This window comes from Phyllostomus hastatus, unplaced genomic scaffold (assembly GCF_019186645.2).
Source record: "Phyllostomus hastatus isolate PE091 unplaced genomic scaffold, TTU_PhHast_1.1 phas_scaffold_501, whole genome shotgun sequence".
Taxonomy (NCBI): domain Eukaryota; kingdom Metazoa; phylum Chordata; class Mammalia; order Chiroptera; family Phyllostomidae; genus Phyllostomus; species Phyllostomus hastatus.
This window is the reverse complement of record NW_025334033.1, coordinates 62,418,174-62,436,410: the sequence shown is the minus strand read 5'-3', so window position 1 is coordinate 62,436,410 and position 18,237 is coordinate 62,418,174. Positions and strand designations below refer to the sequence as shown.

General features: G+C 53.8%; 1 protein-coding gene across 1 annotated transcript in view; it reads right to left on the bottom strand.

Moving 5' to 3' along the window:
* The window catches only part of KCNK13 (potassium two pore domain channel subfamily K member 13), a 58,839-nt gene that overhangs the window by 15,863 nt on the left and 24,739 nt on the right, over nt 1-18,237 (bottom strand). The gene's annotated exons all lie outside the window — the stretch shown is intronic.

Here is an 18,237-nt window from a genome sequence, read left to right as displayed (position 1 = left end):
CCCAGGATGAGGGGAGCAAGAGGAGAGCACCCTCCCTGTCTGTGGCCTCTTCCCCAGTCCAGCCTGGAGCCTTCACCCAACTCTGCTGGACACTGGGGAGGGGATGACATCCCCTCCCGTTCCCACTTAGGAGTGTCCTGCTGCATGGGGACCACGGAGCAGAAGCAAAGCTCTGTGACGGGCAAACAGGAGGCCTGCAAACCGATCAGGGACCGTCCGCCTGCTCGGCTTTGGATGGAGTGAGGAGACACAGGCCAGGGATGGAGTGCGTACGACCATCCTCCTCGACGCTCAGCCGTGCGCCCGCCCCCAACCCATCTGTTCTCATCCACATTCCGGTCACTTCTCACGACTCTCAGACCGAACTTCCTCCTCCTGCGTAACACGGTTCTACCTCCAGGCACCACCTGGCTTGTCCGCCCGTCTGCCCCACGGCTGCCCTGGTCCCAGCAAACTCGGGCCATCTGTGCGAGGCCTGCAGGCGGCCTGTGCCCCGAGGCCCGCCCTGCACCTCCAGCACCTGTGGAGTGGCCCCTTCACGCCAGAGGCGTTTCAGCGGCTGGGTGCGTGTTCTCATCTCTTGTTAGGGAAGAACTCGGCTGAGCCGCGTCACCTCCTACCACAGTGACCAGGGGCACCCTTCTGGTAAGTTATTTCGGGCCCTTTGGGGAACCTCCTTAACACTCCACAAAGAAAGCCATGTACATAAACTCAATTGGAATGGAAAACTTAAACACGGAGAAAGCTTCCTTTTCTCGAAGAGAGCAGGAGCAGATCCAGAGCCAAAGTGCAGGCCATGCACTCTCCAACATCCCCTCCGAGGCCAGACATTCCTCACGCCCGCCTGAGCCTCGGGCGCTGCACCCAGCGAAGGCAGCCCAGGCGGTCTCCTCTGCGGTGCCCGTCCGTGGGTCAGGGCAGGTCACCCGCCACAGGTAGAGGAAGGTGGGAGAGGTCCCCTCCCACCTGACCCCCGACCGTGGTCGGGGGGGGGGGGCCCTCGGATGGAAAACAATGGGATCTCAACAGCTTTCCGTTCGGAACATCTGAGAAACCACTTACCCAGCACCTTTATCAGCCTCCAAACACTCTGAGGTGTCGGTGATCTCAGCCCCTCCCTTCCCGTGGACCTCAGCGAGAGAGGCTGACCCCGCACCAGGCCGGCGCGGTCGCGGGACCCGCCCGGAGGAGGCCCACGGAGGCGCCGGTGGGCCGAAGTACACTTCCCGTCTTTCCTTTGCCAAGAAGTCATCAAGCACATGGAGGCTTTTCTCCCGTGAAACCCACTTTGCTCTTATCTTTGTTTTCTTTTTGAATGAGTCCCAGTTGCAGGATTAGGCGCAGATTTGCGTGTTTTCATTGGAAGACCCCGGTCAGCAGCCTGGACCTGAGAGTCCGCTGAAATGAGCCACCAGGCCTGATTCCTCTGCGAATGAACACCGCGCAAGGTAGGTAGTGCGCTTACGGATGACTTTGAATGTGAGCTGGGGCGCGTTAGGCATGAGCCCTGCGGCTGGCGGAGTCCAGCTCTCGGGCCGGTGCGGTGCCTGGTGAGCAGGCCCCACTGTCCCCAGTGCAGGGCAGCCCCGTCATCTGGAAAAGTGTTCTGTTCAGCAGTTGCGACGTTCTTCGGTTTGTTTTTTAGTAACCATTGTTAACAATAACATTTAATATGTTACTCCTAATAATACATGTCCACTGTAGGAAATTCAAAACACGTAGAGAAGCAGGGAAGAGAAATTACAGACCACCCCCAGTCGTGCCCACGGGAGGCGGAGGGGGCGGGGCAGGGCGCGCGCAGACTCTGACGCCTCCGCGGGCGAAGCGGGCGGACAGCGGCGCGGAGTGTGAGGATGTGACCGAGCACAGCGCACAGGACCAGCCCGGCGTGAGAGCCGGTCAGTGTGAGCTGCTCCTGCGATGACTCCTGGTGCATTTCTTCCTGTCTTCGCTCGCGTGACTTACAAACTTTGGATCATTCCTATGCGGAAATCCCATCTTTCTTCCAATTCCTCCCTGTGTCCAGTTTCAGCCGGGTTCTGGCTAATACTTCTAAGGCTATGTCAGGGAATAATGTTTATGCTTGCTACTTGGTCATGAACTTGCAGATGGGTCTGCAAAGGCAATAATGGGTTTTTTTCCAGAATCACACACCTTCTTATCCAGCCTCCTATCTCATCAACTGCACGGGCTGCACGAGAAAGCCGTCTGGGATGAGGTTCAAGCTGCAATCACAGAAAAGAGGGTGATGCTCTGTGGCCTGCGAGGGGGCCAGCCAGCCTGGCCACTCTGGCCTTGGTGGTGTGAAGGACTCAGCAGTCAAATTCAGTGAACCCAGCGTTCCCCACGACAGGGGCCCCCACGGGGCCATTTCACTCGGGAGCCCCCCTTGTGGAAAGGTGCTCGAGGAAGGGACTGGCCTGTGCCCGTGATCTCTGCCACGGAGTCCGCACCTGACACATGGATCTGGTGTCAGACACGAGGTTGGCCTGGGATTACATGGCAGGAAGGACCCACCTCTCTTGCCTAGAAGCCTACAGAGTGGCACCTACAAGACGCTATGAAAAGCTAGAGGAGGCATTTTTCCAAGAGAAAGGGCCCAAGAGAGGGAGCGAGGGTGCTGCCTGGGAAGGCAGGAAGCCTTGAGGAAGAGGCAGAGCCGAGCTGAGTCCTAGGGGAGCAGCTTGAGTTTGTCAAGGCAGACGAATGGGGCAGGAGGGACCCAGAAGCATCCGGTATGGACCTAGTCTCAACGCGCCTGGTTCAAATCCCAGCTCTGTCACTTGCTAGCTCTGTGATCTTGGGCAAGTTCCCTAACTTCTCTGTGCCTGTTTTTGTTTTAAATATGATTTCTAAAAATAGCTCCATTGAGATGCAGTTCACACACCATATGACTCACCCACTCAAAGTGCACAATCCATTTAAGGGGAAAGATCGAGCAACCATGTCCACACTAACTTCGGGTTTTCATCCAACCAGACAGAAACCTCATACCCGCCAGCAGCCATTCCCCTTTGCCTCCGATCCCCGGCTCCTGGCGCCCACCGTGCGTGTTCTGCCTCTGGAGATCTGCCCATTCGGGACTTTCACACAAATGAAGTCGCACCACGCCCAGTCTGCGGTGACTGGCTGCCTTCCCCCGGCACACCGTTTCTGAGGTCTGTGGCTACTCGTTGTGTATGAACCGAGAGTAATAACTGAATGCACCTCAGGGGCAGATGTCTTTGTGAGGGTCGGATGGGATTAGGCCTCCCAGTGTCTGGGAGGCCGAGTGAGTGCTCACTAGTGTTCCCTGCCCTCGTTCTGCCGATGCTTCTGTGCAGAGCCAAAGGGGGCAGGTGTCCTGTCTCTACTGGTCTGGACACCCTCACATGCAGACGACAGAGTGACAAACCTCAGCTCATGCACATGGCTGTTCAAAGTTCAAAACGGTGCTGCCCTGCCCAGGTGGCTCAGTTGGTAGGAGCGTCGTCCTGTACACCAAAGGGCTGTGGGTTCGAATTCTGATCAAGGTGCATACGAGAGGCAACTGATTGGATTCTCTCTCACACTATTGTTTCTCTCTCTTTCTCTTCCTCCCTTTCTCTCTCTAAAACCAACAAACATATTCTCATAAAATATAAAAATTTTAAAAATAGTTTTAAACAGTGCTCAGTGAGACAGGCAGGACATAATGACCAAGGTGAAGGCACCAGAGGTGAGGCGGGTCAGGTGGGCGGGCACAAGATGAGGGTGTGACTGTGGCCTCCATCAGGCACCCTGCGGACGGGACGTGGAAAAGGGCTGGGCAAATGGGGGCTAGTGCGAGAACGGAAGCAGTTCTCAGAAAACCTGCTCGTGAGGAGGAGAGGCGCTGGGCCCTCACTGAGTGCTCTGCCGTGTGCCCCAGGGCCCTGTGACCTCCCTTCAACCTCTCTAGCCCTGCCCTGTGATCCCAATTCAGCGAGGAGGAGTCTGGGGCTCAGGAGAGACCAAGACGATGGGGCCAGTTCTCACGCCGAGGCTGTGTGAGGTGGGCTGGAGTTCAAACTGGGCTCTGGCTGGCGAAAGTGGGCCCTCCTTCTGCCACACTGCACTGTCAGCACGAGAGCAAGGTGACAGTGCAGTGTCCTGCACAAGCCATCCCCTCTCTTCCCTTACTTGTTTTTTATCCTCACCTGAAGATATGTTTATTGGATTGTTTTAGAGAGGGAGAGGAAGAGAGCAAGAGGGAGGCATCTATGTGGGAGAGAAACATTGACTGGTGAACCTGCAACCTAGGCATGTGCCCTGACCAGGAATCGAACTCGCAACCTTCAGTGTATGGATGACACTCCAACTGACTGCACCACCCTGGCAGGGATTCCCTAATTCATTTTATTTTTTTAAAGATTTATTTATTTATTTCTAGAGAGGGAAGGGAGGGAGAAAGAGAGAGAGAGAGGGAGAGAGAGAGAAACATCTATGTGTGGTTGCTGGGGGCCATGGCCTGCAACCCAGGCATGTGCCCTGACTGGGAATCGAACCTGCGATGCTTTGGTTTGCAGCCCGCGCTCAATCCACTGAGCTACGCCAGCCAGGGCAGGGCTCCTTTTTCTGCTCAGGAAATGCAGAAAATTTCTTCCGCTGCAGAACACGTGTGGTACTGTGGAAGCAGCGTTTGTAAGGTGGGTATGATTTGTTTTTCACCTAACAAAATAGGCTTTTAATTTTAGAATAGTTTGGACTCACAGAAAAATTGGGAGCCTGGAGCAGACAATCCCCATTTGCCCTGCATGTAGTTTCTCCTGTGATCACCAGCTCCTATGAGAACGGTACATTGTTACGATTCATAAACCGATATTCATCCATTATTATTAATTAAAGTCCATCTTTACTCATATTTGCTTTGTTTCACTCAAGGTCCTTTTACTGTTGCAGGGTCCCACCCAAGACACTACACTTGGTTACATTCAGCCATTGTGTCTCTGTAGGCACCACCGGCCTGTGACACCTTCTCAGACTTTCCTTGTTTTGGGTGACCCTGGGCGTTATACAGAGTGCTGGCCAGGTGTTTTGTGGGACGCATCTGGTGTTTCCTTGTGATTGGACTGGGCCGATAGGTTTTGGGGAGGAATGCCATGGAGGGAAGTGCTTTTCTCATCACATCGAGTCAGAGGACTCACCGTCGACATGCCTGTTCCCTGAGGATGCTCACACCTCTGTCACGTGGCTAAAAATTTGCCAGTTTTCTCCACTGTGTAAATTACCCCGCCCCCCAGAGTTTCCCACCCTGCACCCCTGGAGGAAGTCAACATACACCCACGTGTCGGGAGTGGGGAGCTGTGTTTCTCCACCTCCTTGGGGGCAGAGAGCTTCCACATAACTTATCAAGAAGCCTGCTTTGGCCCTGGCTGGTGTGGCTCAGTGAACTGGGCACCGGCCTGTGGACCGAAAGGTCGCCAGTTCGATTCCTGATCAGGGCACATGCCTGGGCTGTGGGCCAGGTCCCCAGTAGGGGGTGCGCCAGAGGCAACCACACACGGATGTTTCTCTTCCTTTCTTTCTCCTTCCCTTCCCTTAAGAATAAATAAATACAATATTTACAAAAAAAAAAAAAAGAAGTCTTCTTCAAGGGAGATTGGTCTTTGCACCAGCATTTATTTATTAAGTTGCTTACTTGTGTTCACATGGGCTCATGGATATTGTCTCGGCTTTGGCCACGGGGAGCTCTTCCCGCTGGCTCCCATGTCCCTTTGACACACCCCCTACTACTGTGGGTTGTTTTGTTTTAACATTTCCTTACCTGGTGGGTATGGTTTTACCACCAGCTTTCATCCTCAAAGTAAGCAGACTGGGGGCCTGAGGGTGGGAGAAGACAGGAATTCCTTTGCAGTCTGAGGAGCTGTTATGACTACGATTTTCTTTATAAGAAGCCTGCCTACCCATTCCACATGATCGTCCGTTCTGTATTTTCACCATGAAAGCTTCCCTTTCCTTCCATCTATGGTAACGGGTTCCTTGTTCTCCGTGTCGCGGGAGCTTCCCTCGAACGTGCAGAATCCGGACCCCATGTTATCACCTAACGCCCTTGAATTCAGAACCATCTTGAGCCTAGGACGTGAGTTAGCGAACACCGGGCTTGTTTCTCCTTTTACCAATTGCGCAAATATGAGTCGCTGAGCTCCATGACAACAGGGAGAATGTTATTTTGCTTTTCAGCGTCCAGCTATGTTAGTTTTCCATCGCTGCGGTAACAAGTCATCATGAATGTAGGGCTTAAAACAACGCAAATGTATCATCTCACTCCTCTGCGGGTTGAAGTCCACCCTGGGTCTCACCCATCGAACCAACCCCAGAGCGGCTGCAGGCAGCAGCCCTTCTTGGAGCTGCGGGGGGCGGGGGCGGACGGTTTCCTAGCTCACTCAGGTTGTGATTGGATCCAATGCCTTGCGGCGGTAGAACTGAGGGTCTGCTTCTTCGCAGGCTGAAAGCTTCAGGCTGTTGCCAGCTGCCCAGTCTCCCGGCTTGCGGAGGCTGCTGCCTGGGTGGAGGCCTCCTCGCTCCCTCTGCAAAGACAGCAGCAGTGGCTCTGTGGGGTCCTTGTCATGCTGACCACCTTAGGTTTGACTTCTGCTAGGAAAGGTTCTCTGTGTTCAGGCATTCATGCAAGTACATTGAGCCCGTGCGGATAATCCAGGAGAATCTCTATTCGCATTTCCAGGGATTAGGGCACAGACACCTTCTGGGTGCCATCGCTCGGCTCACCCCGTCCGCACGGTGGTGGTGTCGAGTGTGTCAGAGGCCTCAGCTAACGACGGTCTTAATGAGCGAAGGAGCAGAAGAGCACTGCGGCCGACGGGCACAGGCGGAGTCGAGGTGCAGCTGAGCTGCCGTGCGGAGGTTTTGCCCCGACGAGGTGCCCTATACAGAGAGCTGGGCGTTCGCTAGGCAGCACACATGGTGGTTTAGAACAAGGCCAGCGGCTCCGGTCTCCCTTTAGAATCCCAGTTACACGGGGGTCTCCGTCCTGGGTGCTCATCCAAACCACCAGGGAGCTTGTGAAGAGCCGCTGTGCCAGGGCCCCACGGACTGGTCGGCCCAGGCCCTTGGGGCGGGGGGCGGGGTGCCCTGCTGGTCACCGAAACTCCTTCCGGGTGACTACAGAGCACAGCTGGCGGAGAGCCAGGGTCAAGAATTAGCCTCATTCCAGAACAGAGGAGTGGAGATCTTGCAGCTCTATTATCACATTGTTTGCGGGTAGTTTTTATCGAGCGCTCTACTACCAGTCAACGTAAACGTATAAATACGTTTCCCGCATACAATGTGTTATCTTCTGTCTCGTGGAAGGCCTAACCCCCCGGGACCTCAGGGTGAGACTGCCCTTGGAGAGAGGGACTTTAATAAGGTGATTAAGTTAAATGAGGCCATTCGCAGGGGCCCTGATCCAGTGTGGCTGGTGTCCTCATAGGAAGAGATTAGGACACAGATCTGCACAGAGAGGAGGTCACAGGAGGTCATGGGTGGGCACGGAGGCAGGAGGGCAGCCACCTGCCCACAGACCAGGAGGAGAGGCCTCAGAAGAAACCGTGCCGACACCTTGACCTTAGACTTCGGAGCCTGCAGCTCTGTGAGAAAGTCAATTTCTGTTGTTTAAAGCACCCGGCGTGGGTGCTCGGTCACGGCAGGCTGAGCAGAAGGACACACCTTTTAAAGAAAAGAGCCTCCAGTGCCTCTGATCTCCCTTATTAAGTGCAAGCTCCCTCGATGGGGGAGGGGGGCGGGGGGCGGAGCTTGCCTTGCCACCTTTGTTCTCCAGGTGCTGAGCGTGCTGTTTTGAACGGAGCAGCAGTTCCATAAATACGGTCAGAGCAGCCCCAGCCCTGGGCTTAGGCCCCAGCTCTGCTGCTAGTTGGCTGTGACCTTGGCTAAACCACGGAGCTTCACAGTCTTCTTCTGTAACGAGACACGACCTTGACCTTGTGCTAGGGCGGAGATAAGGTGTGATGGAAGAACCTCGGGCGGGAAACCTGCCGGGATCTTCCCACGGCCCGCGTGACTCTGATTTCGATGGAGGCTTGTTGGGTGTGTACTGGCGGCGCGAACAGGGAGTCACAGAGCAAGTCCACGCCAACTTCTCCTTCTGTCAGCTCGGCCGTGACTTGAAGTTAGTTCTCATGTTGGTCTCCAAGGGACAGCTTCTCCTTTCCCCACATTTATTGAGTGCCTTGGGCCACTGGTAAATATCACATTTTAAAAACGAAAAAAAAAAACAAAAACCCAAAACCTCAATTTCACACACAATCCTTAAAATATAAAAGGATACGGTCCTTTTGGAAAGCAATGTCAAATTATGGGTGAAAAGCCATTAAAATATTCATACCCTAGTCTCCAGAATTTTTGTTTCTGTTATCAGTTCGGAGGAAGAGATGCTAAATGAAGAAATAACTTTATTCGTAAGTATAGCACTCATAAATGCGCAGTAAAAGGGAATAAAGTATAGATAACAAAATACAAGATATAGTACATGCCCAACACAAGCTATGATGAAGCTATCAAAATTGTGAAGATGCCTATATTATGGTGTCCACTTAAAAAAGATTCAGAATACGTAAAAATGTATAGTTAAGTCTAAGAGGAAGTCCAACCAGATGCTAACAAGGTGGGCGCCTCCGCCGGTGGGATTATGTGTGGTCTCCCTCCTTGCTGCCCTTTCTCTGGGGTGTCTGCCTTTTTTCTGTAAGGAGTGGGCGCTACATTTATCGTGGGAGAACATAAAACGGAGTTAAGAGAAGAAACCAGCAACAAAAAGCAGAAACCGGACCCAAGAGATCTGGGTTGCTCAGGGACCAGTTACCACGCGTGTAAATAATCAAACGCCCCCGAGCTAACAGCTAACAGCAGACTCCGCCGGCGTGATGGGTCCCTGCCCTGCCCCCCACCCCCCCACAAACCCCCAACGCTTTCCTGGTGTGGGTGGAAGCACATCCTAAGGAAGTCTCCGTGCGTAAAGCGTGGCAAAGGGCAGGCGCGGCCAGGTGCTGCGTCAGCAACTTCTCTTCTACCCCTTTAACAAAAACATTCTCCTTAATTAATTTAACAGAAACCTGTCGACGCAAGTGCATGTGTACGGAGGCCTGCAATTCTGATAAGGCAGGCTCATTATTCTTACACTTCGCAGCGTGCTCTTCGGGACCCCCCCACCCCCGCCAGCCCCATGCTGGGAGCCACAGGTGTAGGGGCTGCCTCTTCGCCTCCCTGGCCCGCAGGGCCGCCCCAGTCTTTCCAGTCCCACGACGGAGGGCTGCGCGTCTGTCTGCGTCAACCCACCCTCTCTGCGGCTAATGCCACCGCCGTCTCTCCCTGCAGAAATGCAGTAACCTCCTGGGCTGGCGACTGCTTTCCTTTTAATTATAGAGCCTCCTAAAAGAATGGGGCAACTGCCACTTAGGGGAAAAATAAAACAATGACATTTCCCTCTTTCCTTGCAATTAGGTGGGACCATGTGACTAAAAGAAGTGATGGGGCCACTTCCAGATTGTGGGTGTCCTCCTCATGCCCTGACCCCCTCCCATGGCTGGAGTGGGGACTTGGGGGTTGTGGCTTCTCATCTTCACTTGGCTCCTAGGGCGTAATTGAGCAGTCAGCTGATAGTATCTTGGGTTTCTTCGGCTGCCCCTGGCTTAAAACAACACAGAAGAATTGCCTCCGGGCCCCGGAGGTCGGGAGTCTGGAGACAGTGTCACCGAGCTGCCGTCCAGGTGTGGGCAGGGCCGCTTCCTTCCCGGGGGGTCTGGGGGGAGCAGCTTTTCCTTGTCTCTTTTGGCTTCTAAAGCACTTCAAGCAACCTTAGTGATTGCTATTAGCTATTATTCTTAAAAATGAACATTTCTTGGACACTGTATCCTTCTCATCAGTGGCCTTAGGGCACAGAAACAGAGCAGTGTTGCTACTTCTTATTTCAAGGTCGAACGTCTGGCCTGGACGGGCGCACCGCAGTCGCCTTCTGGGGGAATCCTCAGGCACCTCGGCACGGACGCACAGCCAGGGGCAGGACCGCACGGTAGAGGGGTGCTCAGAACACTCATCAAGGGGATGTATCCAGGGGGTGGGGGTGTTGGGGTCACAAAACCGACCTAGCCAGGGAAGAAGAGCATCTGAGACAGGACATTCAGATGTCCTGTAAGGAACCTTACTCAAAGAAGAAAATTCAAGTGTGGCACTGAGCGAGCAAAGCGAATTTGTCGGCAGGTGTTTTCGTGGCCTCTCTGGCACCAGTTATGAGCCAATTGCTGATACTGCGTTTACGAGAACACAGGTGAGCCGAAGACCACCGAGGTACCTGACCCCGTTGCTCAGGACTCGGTCGCTTGCAGGAAGTGGGCTCCCAGCTCAGGGCGGTTTCAGCTGGGAAGGGGGCCTGTGGCTCTCGTGGTCAGGACCTTCCGCAGCCCTTGGGCTGGCGCGGAGACTGTTTTTATCTCTGCCTCTCGTCTCCGCCATCTCCCCACGCTGGTCTGTTGGGAGATGATTCCAGTGTTTCTGCAGTCTTCTGAGCAAAGGTCCTGAAGAGCTTTGTTAGGAGACGTTTCCGACACCGCCCTGGGGCAGGGGGCAGCTTCGCCAACGTTCCGGGATCTGGCAATGCCATCTTAGGTGTGAGGCCAAAACCGGAAGCAGAAGTAAACCAACAAACAGACAGTTGAGCTCCATCAGAATGTGAAACTTTGGTGCATGGAAAGACACCATGAGCAAGAAAGGAAAAGGACAGCCTGTGAAGTGGGAAAACTGTTTGCAAACATGTATCTCATAAGGAACTACTGATTAGGGGTTTGTGTCCAGCAGGTATGTGCAGAAAAACGACACGAAACCACCTGCTTACACCACACAGAAGAATAAATTCAGACCGGATCAGAAACTTAAATGTTAGACCTGAAACCGTAAACATCATAGGAAAAAAAAAAAACACAGGCAGCAAAATCTCAGACGTCGCTCATAGCAATATCTTATCAGAGGTGTCTTCCCAGGCAAGGGAAACAGAAGGAAAAATAAACAAACGGAACGACCTCAAACTAAAAAGTTCTTACGCAGCAGAGGAAATCATCAACATTAATTTTTTAAACATGGATTTAACGTTCTTAAAAAAATATTTTATTATTTCTTTTTTGGAGACAGAGGGCGAGGGAGGGAGAAGGAGAGGGAGAGAAACACCGATGTGGGGGACATCAATTGGTTGATTGGTAGCCTCTTGCTCTCGCCCCAAGCGGGGACCAAACCTGCAACCCGGGCACGTGCCCTGACCAGGAGTGGAACAGGCGACATTTCCCTTTGTGGGATGACACCCAACCAGCTGAGCCACTGAGCCACACTCCAATCAGGGCTCTTTTTTTTTTTTAATGATAGCCTTCCTAGTGGGTTTGAACTAGTATCTCACTGTGGTTTTGATTTGCATTTCATGAGTAACTAATGATGCTGAACATCTTTTCATGTGCTTATTAGCTACTTGTATATCCTCGTTGTATGAGGGTCTTATTCAAGTCCTTTGCCCGGTTTTGAATTGAGTTGTTTGTCTTTTTGTTGTTGAGTGGTAAGAGCACTTTATACATTCTGGATACAAAATTCTAATCAATAGATCCTTATGAGATGCATGATTTGCTAATACACAACCCACAGAATGGGAGAACATCTGATGAGGGGTCAATACCCAAAATGTATAAAGATAATAGCCAAAAAGCAGAAACAACCCAAATGTCCATCAGCTGTGAAGCAGTGGTACACGCCGCAAGGCATATGTACCTCGAAACGTCATGGGGTGAAAAAAGCCAGACCCGAGAAGGCACAGAGTGTACGATGCCGTTTTTATGGAGCATCCTGGACAGATAAATCAGCAGAGACGGGAGGATTGGGGGGGGGGCAGGGAACGAGAGGAGGGGCGGGCTGGGGTGAGTCTCAGGGGGCACGGAGTTTGCGGGCGATGGGGATGTGTTAGGACCGGGTGGAGGTGGTGGCGGCACCACGTTGTGGGTGTACGAAGCAGCACTGAATCGCATACTTTAATGGCTCATTTTATGCTGCGTAACTTTCATCACAATGAGAAGAAAAGAAAGCCGGTGTCTCCCCCTGGGAGACATGGTGAGCGTGCTGGCTTGCTGGCTCGCAGCCCCTTCTAAGGCTGGGGGCGTCCTGTGCGCGGGCCTCCTCAGCGGAGACGCAGACCTGCGGGTGTGCCGCATTCCTCTGGGGCTGCTGGGGCTGCTGGGGCTGCTGGGGCTGCTGGGGCTGCTTTCGTGGGACCTGGGGGACAAGTGACTCTGTGGAAACACGAAGCGCACGCTGCCTGCTGTGCCAAAACACGCCGTCTGAATCCACCAGGGCTTGCTTCCTTCCCAGCAGCACCGACAGCAGCGTGGTGGATCGCTCCAGCAGCAGCCTGCTGCTACCTACGCTGGGCTCGCTGCTGCAAAGGCCTCCCTGCCTCCTGAAGAACACGGGTCAGCAGGGCAGGCGGAACTCCCTCTCCAAGGGCGCAGTGTGCCATAGCAATGGGACGCACCATGGAAAGTTCCAGTCGACCCTGGCTGGTGTAGCTCAGTGGACTGAGTGTGGGCCTGAGAACCAAAGTGTCGCTGGTTCGATTCCCAGTTAAGGCACATGCCTGGGTTGTGGGCCAGGTCCCCTTTGGGGGGACTGTGAGAGGCGACCACACATTGATGTTTCTTTCTCTTTCTTTCTCCCTTACCCGCTAGAAAGAAAGAGAGAAAAAGAGAAAGAGAGAGAGAGAGAGAGAGAGAGAGAGAGAGAGAGAGAGAGAGAGAGAGAGAGAGAGAAAGAGAGAAAGAAAGAAAGAAAGAAAGAAAGTAAGTAAGTAAGTAAGTTAGTTCCAGTCACACCCTGTGCTTGCTCTCACCCCCGGGAGTGAAACAAGCTTGCAAGGACATCTGTGGGCAAACAAGGTGTCAGAAACCTGGTGACTTCGGGGATACCCATTCCAAGAGAATATACATTTAAAATTAGTCCTCAAAGAAAATGTTAGGAGGCTATGGATGGGAAGGGGAACAGGGGCCGTTTGAGTGTCTTATCTTTTGATCCGAGCATGGATTACATGGATTCAATATATGTGCAGAGTGGAAACAGTAAAAGTAAAAATTCGCCAAGCTGGCCCTGATGGTATAGCTCAGTGGGTTGGGCGTCGTCCCCCAAAGCAAAAGGTCACCGGTTTGATTCCCGGTCCCGGCACATGCCTGGGTTGCAGGGCAGGTCCCCAGTTGGGTGTGTGCGTGAGAGGCAGCCAATACATGTTTCTCTTGCACATCGATGTTTCTCACCCTCTTTTTCTTCCTCCCTTCCCCTCTAAAAAGAAATAAATGAAATCTTTTTTTTAAAAATTCATCAAGCTGTACATTTAAAACATATGCACTTGACTGCATGGGCCATATTGCAACACACGTCATTTTTGCAAGGCAGACATAGTACAATATTCTTGGGATACTTCCATTTAAATAAAATTTTTTTTTAAAGCGAGGAGCTGACTAAACATTGTATCGGAGCAGGACACCGCTCTTCAGAACGAGTCATGCGGTGATGGCGCTCTGCAGCTGGGGTTCTTAATCCCGGCTGACTGAAAACGCCCCTGAAGAGCTTTTCCAAGCACCAGTGCCCGGGCACCACCCACAGAGAGTCTAACCTAAGTGGCTGCGAGTGAGAAGTCCATTCCCCCTCACCCCCGGGGTCTTCCCAGGGGTGCACAAGACTCGGCCCGTGTGCTAAGCGGGCCTCTTGCCTGTTTCTGTAAATAGTGTTACTCATAGAACCCAGCCGAGCACATCCATTACGTAGCATCCAGGACTTTTTTCACACTATGGAGACAACGCTGAGCAATGCCAGACCTGCAAGCCTGAAATATTTAGTGGCTGGCCCTTCGGAGGAAAAGCTCTGCCCAAGACCAGGACTTCCCACGTGCATCACTGGGGAGTGTGTCAACCACCCGAATACATGCCCAGCAGCACACGGCAACTTCCGATGCCAGCTCTCCAGAGATGGTGGGGCTTGGGCAGGACTTCCTTGTAAATTCCAGGTTTCTCTGGGGGACCCTGAGTCCTGAACCAGAGCCCCTGATGTTTTGGGGGGATGCGGCTCACAGGGGAGCCCAAGGACCAGCAGCAGTGACCGGCTCCCCCAGTGTCATCTGGGGAACTGGTGGAACTGATTCCCAGCTGTCACCCTTCAGAGATTCAAGGCCAGCAAGTCTGGGGGAGCGGCCATCCGCTGCCGTTATAAAACACACACACATACCCCTCACGCCTCCCTGCGCTCGGTCGGGATCATTAACCTCCGCGGGCTGAAATGAGACCAGGCCCCAGGCCCAATATTTCAAAGGCACGATTCCGCCTGGACCCTGGAGTATGCAGTGGGTTGGTGGGGTCAAGTGATTTTGACCTGGCTTTGGCTTTAAGTGCCAACAAGAGAGTAGGCTTTGTCCAGGCCACACCGGGCGGGCCCCTGAAAGACCCCGCTGTGCGTGGGATGTGCTCAGAGGAGGACCAGCTGCACGCAGAGCTAATGCCACCCAGCAGGAGGAGACACTGGCACTGAGGGGCTGCTGCACAGTGAGGTGGTTCTCACCTAGCGGTGAACTCCCCCTTGAAGGTCATGGCCTTCTGCTTTCAGAGAAGAAACCCATCCCTCACTGTGGAGTACGGCTCACAGAATGTCCTGGGAATCAGGAGTGTGCGCCTCCTGGTGGTAAAGAGTGGGAATGTCATGCAAATGCAGGCGTCTGTGGGAACCCGTGTGACCTCCATGCTCCCAAGGTTGAAGACAGAAGGACTGCTGTAAGGAAGGCTGGGCTCAGCCAGGCTTTTCAAAGACTAGTAGCGTTTAGTTAGACGACACCAGTGGTTCTCAGACTTGGCTGCGCATTTGAATCCCCTGCGGAGGTTTTTAAAACCCAGAAACCCAGGTCATGACGCAGACCACTTAAATCGGGATCTCTGGGGGTGGCAACCAGGCACCAGGGGTTGTTAAAGCTCCTCAGGGGGGTCCAATGTGCAGCTGAGCTGGAGTGCCCTGGCGCCCACTGGGGGCGGGGGCGGGAATGGTCCAAAGGAGCCATCTCCAGGGGTGAGCAAGAGGAAGCTGCCTGGAACTGGGGAGAGCCGAGGGCAGACGCCAGTAACCGGCCGTGCACAGAGGTCGACAAAGGGGTGCCGAGGGGCCGGCGTGCATCGGGCGTAATTCCTGGAAATTAAAATCGATGTGGAACAACCAAGGGGCTCCACTGGGAAGGGAGACACAGAGTTCTGGGAGAGCATAGCAGGAATTTTGTAATAAAGAGTTTATTTTTAGAGAGAGGGGCAGGGAGGGAGAAGGAAAGGGAGGGAAACATCGATGTGGGAGAGAAGCATCAATGGGTCGCCTCTCATATGCGCCCTGGCTGCGACCCAGGCATGTGCCCTGACCGGGAATTCACCCCGTGACATTTCGCTTTGTGGGACGACACCCAACCAATTGGGCCACACTGGTCAGGGCTGTGGTGGGGATTTTGTTATTTTTTTCCCTTTGTCCAGAGCATTTTGATGCCACCATATGTTGGGGAGTAATTTTTAGACTTACAGAGAAGTTGCAGAGAGAACACAGAAAGTCCCCTGCATACCCCTAACTCGGTTCCCCCTCAAGTTAACCTCTCGCATGACCAGGTGTGGGGGAAGGTCAGCAGGACGCCACCGCTGGTTTGGCCCACAAGCTGGACCCGGACGGACGCCTGGAGGCCCCCCACCCCCTCTCGGGCTGTGGACTGTGCTTTCCGCGGCAGCCCGCCCCCGCCCCATCCTGCCCCAGAGGCTGCTCCAGGGACACAGCCTGGAGAGGAATGTGGTGTTAGTGCTATGGGGACTGACCCCAGTGAGGGCTCCCTGGGTGTGGCTGAACCCAGTGAGGGCCTCCATATAAACTTCTAAGATTTGGCGGGTGGGTGCAGACAACTAGGCATGAGTCACTTAGGGACAGGGACACATTCTGAGAAATGCACCATCAGGAGGTTTCAGTTTCGTCAGTGGGCGGGCATCAGGAGTGCCCTTCCACAAATACGGATGGCACGGCCCACCTCCCCCCACCCACTCGGGGTGTGTGGTCCACCCCCCTGCCCGCCCCCCACACCCCCGCACCGCACGCTACTGCACTGAAAACTGCAGGCAACTGTAACACAAAGGGAAGTAACTGTGTATCTAAACCTAGAAAAGGTGCAGTAAAAACATGACATAAAAGATAAAAAAGGTGCACCCGTCCAGGGCACTGACCACGGACGGAGCTCGCATGACTGGACGCTGCCCTGCGTGAGTCGGGGAGCTGGTGGGAGTGGGAGCGAAGGGCCAGGACGTCCCTGGACGCGACCGCAGACTGTCCAGACCCGGCCCCACCGCCCTCGCGCTCCCTTCTGACCGCGGGGCCGGGAGCAGAACTCCGCAGCTGTCAGCGCCGCTCCCCGAGCGGGGAGGCGGGCTGGACGGACGGACGGGAAGAACCGGGAGAAGCTGGCTGGGTAGCTTGGGGGTCGCCGTGACAGTGACCAGCAGGAGGGAGCGACAGGCGGCCGGAGGGTCAGCAGGAATGAGGAATCACGATGCACAGGAATGCAGACCGCGGCAGCCACTGCGGAAGGCAGCATCTCAAAAAGCTACAAGTGGAACTTCCTCATGATTCAGAGATGCCGCTTCTGGGAATTTACCCGAAGAAACCCGAATCACTAACGTGAAAGAACATAAGCACCCCTGTGTTCACTGCAGCGCTATTTACACTCTCCGAGACATGGAAGGAGCCCACGTGTCCATCAGTAGATGAGCGGATAAAACAACTGTGGACAGTCACACAATGGAATTCTACTCGACTGTAAAAAAAAAGAAAATTTCACCTTTTGCAACAGTATGGACAGACCTGGAGAACATTATGCTAAGTGAAATAAGCCAGTCAAAGAAAGACAAGTACCATATGACTTCGCACATATGTGGAATCTAATGAACAAATGAAACTAAAAGGCAAAACAGGGGCAGACTCATAGATGCAGAGCAGATGACAGCTAGTGGGGGGGCAGTTAGGGGGTGGAGGGACTGAGCAAAGGAAAAAGGACCCGTGGACACGGACAGCAGTGTGGTAATTGCAGGGGAGGGGGTATATGGGGGACAAATAATAATGGGGAAAATACAATAGATATAAAAATAAATCAAGATGGAGAGCTGAAGGAACATGGGGATTGTCATGACAACGTGGTTTTGGCTACTGCATGTCAGAGCGGTGGTTAGATTGAGGAACTTTGGGGTTTTCATTTTTTAAAAAAGGGGTGTCTGACATGGAGAGGGTATAGGACTGAGAACTCAACATCTGACCCTGGAAGTTTGTTTCTGGTTCCACTGACCCCGTCTGGCACAAAGGGCCCGTGCTGGCACTGAGCTGACGGGGGACATAACTCATCTATGCTTCACATCAGTACAACCCCAAAATTTTTCCCAAATACAGAGACAGGCGGCCCCACACGACCACAGAAATCTTTTACTAAAGTAGCAGTGGCACTGAATACTTGTTAAGGTAGCTCCTGTGGGCCTGTGTCCTTGCACAGGGCCGAAGGTCCCCAACGCAGCATTTACCGCAGTGTTCTCTGGAGACCGCGGAGCCCGACCTGGGAGGGCTGCAGCGCCCTCTGAAGGTGTCCTGCCGGCGGCACAGGTTCCACTGCGCTGACGGACTGGGACGGCACCGTGCACTCAAAACTGAGCTGCTGTGAGTGACAGGGAACCTGTGGCCAGGTCCCACAGATGCTCATGCCACCAGAGGAAGAGATTCCCCCTGAACCACACAGGCTTCCGTTTCTCCCAGGACATTCAGCTCCATCATAGTCTTATGGGACCACAGCCGTCACACATCGCACACGGTCCCTTGCTGACAGAGATGGTGTTACGCAGCGCATGACCGGACTCACTTTGTCTCGACCAAGACGAGCCTCGTAAGTAGTTCCCCTGCTGGCCCGCCGCTCGCCCCCGGGGGCTGGTCTGCCTCTCCCTCCGGCTCCGCCGTCTCTCCTTCCCTCCCTCCCTCCCCGTCTGGGTCCGGTTCAGGTCACAGCCGGGAAACTCCAGTGGGGGCTGAACCAACTCCAGGACACACCTGTCAAAACTCGAAGCGGACATGCGTACACCGCTGTTCACTGAACTTGAAACTTCGTGCGGATTTCGCCCGTTTTTCCTCCAACGTGGCGCTGCTCCTGCCCCAGGGTCCGTCACCAGTGAACGG